The following is a 1,830-nucleotide window of genomic DNA, read 5'->3' as shown; positions in this document are numbered from 1 at the left end:
CATTAGAATAATTATATAATAAACACTTAATATTCGAGTGTAAATAAATATGCAGTACATCATTTACATTTATGGTAACTCCTGTAATTGTAACTGCGGTGGTAACTCATTTTTAAAATTTTCTAACTTCAGCAAGTACCGACGGGGAACGTCTGAAAAATGCCGAAAACTGCGAAGTAACTCCGAGGAGTTGACCCAAAAACCAAGAGGGCGCTTTTAGCAGTCGAATTTTGACGTGGGCTCTTATTCCATTACATGAGCAATCTCCCAACTCATCTCTGATACTACCCTACAAAAACATACTCGTCAATACGCACTTGACAGATGCGATTGAAAAGTGGTTCGGCGAAAATGTTTATTTTCGGCGTGCGGTGGCGCTACTAGATATGCTTGGTTAGCGTCAAAGATGTAAGCGTATACAGTGATACCAGATCTGAAACGGGATGTGGTCCCATGATCTAATAAATACATGGTCTAGCCACTTGAGGGACTTGTTTCGTTCAAGTCACGCAACCGCTTAATTCCACCATTTTGTTAGTTTGACCGCGCAGTTTGAATTTGACGCGTTAGACTGTGCGGCGATCTGTTACAGGAAAATCAGTACGTATGAAGAAATATTATGAGAATATTAAAAGAATGAATTCAAAGAGAACTTTCAATGGATGTATTAGAACATCGGTAAGGAAATAAATTATATACAGACTAGAATGTAAGTTTTTAAATATTACTAAATGAGAAGGATTAAAAGTATATACAATTTTTTATATTTATGATAATGAATTTCATTTTAAATATCTCCGTTTTCCAGTGAATGAATAATTCTCAGGTGGAAAATTCTTTGAGGAATATATATGTAAAACTCACAGAGGTTTGTCATAGAATTACGCGGGTCCATACATTTTACAGAAAAGTTGGTAAGATCTGTATTTGATCTGGATTAAAAGTAAGATCTATTATTCTTACATTAATTATAAAATAATTTGTCATATGGTAAAATTCTGACATTCTTCTGAATTTACATATAATGCGTACGTATAAATGTATGCAATATTATAGGGGTTTGTCAACATTTATTGTCATGTTGAACAGTCCGCCAAGAATAAGAGAGATTTTTAATGTGATACAGTGTGATTTCATATTATATCTAAAAAGTGGAAAGGCAAGAGGTAGTAACTGGAAAATTGAAAATTGTGCCTGACAGCAGTAAAAATTTGCGTAAAATTCATATCGCCGTATACAAAAAATGAAATTTCGCCTCCGAATCGGGTTAACACTTTTTTTTAAACTGTCTTATTCGGTTCAAGATAGTGATAAGAAATGAAATACTCAAACAAATAAATGTATTTACCATCCCAAAGATACGTAGAATTACTGAATATAGAGAGGAAAAGTGTAATAAAAAAGTCATTCAGTTCGGAGAAAACTGAGTTTTACTTTTGAGGCTAGGTCTTATGGTCTCTGCAAATCGTCTTAATTTAAAAGAAATAATTATCACTTTTTAGATGGTGAGACCACCCGAGATATTTTAGAGAATATCATATGAAGTAGCTCGATCATAAAAGTCTTTATTTTTAATGGAGATAAAAATCGAATTTGAAAATACGATTTTGAAACAATCCTTTTACCTCGATGTGTATTAGAATTGTTTAGTACTTTGTAACAAAAAAACCCACTTCAAAAAAATTGTCACTCGCCACCTTCTTCCTTTCCACCCTTAATATATTAATTATATTATGAACGTAATACAAATTATAAAAAACAATAAAGAACAAGAATATCGATAATTTTAAATAAATATTAAATATATTGAATATCGTTCGATCACATAGT

The sequence above is a fragment of the Belonocnema kinseyi genome, chromosome 9 (assembly GCF_010883055.1).
Source record: "Belonocnema kinseyi isolate 2016_QV_RU_SX_M_011 chromosome 9, B_treatae_v1, whole genome shotgun sequence".
Classification (NCBI taxonomy): Eukaryota; Metazoa; Arthropoda; class Insecta; order Hymenoptera; family Cynipidae; genus Belonocnema; species Belonocnema kinseyi.
Note: the sequence above shows the minus strand (reverse complement) of the source record.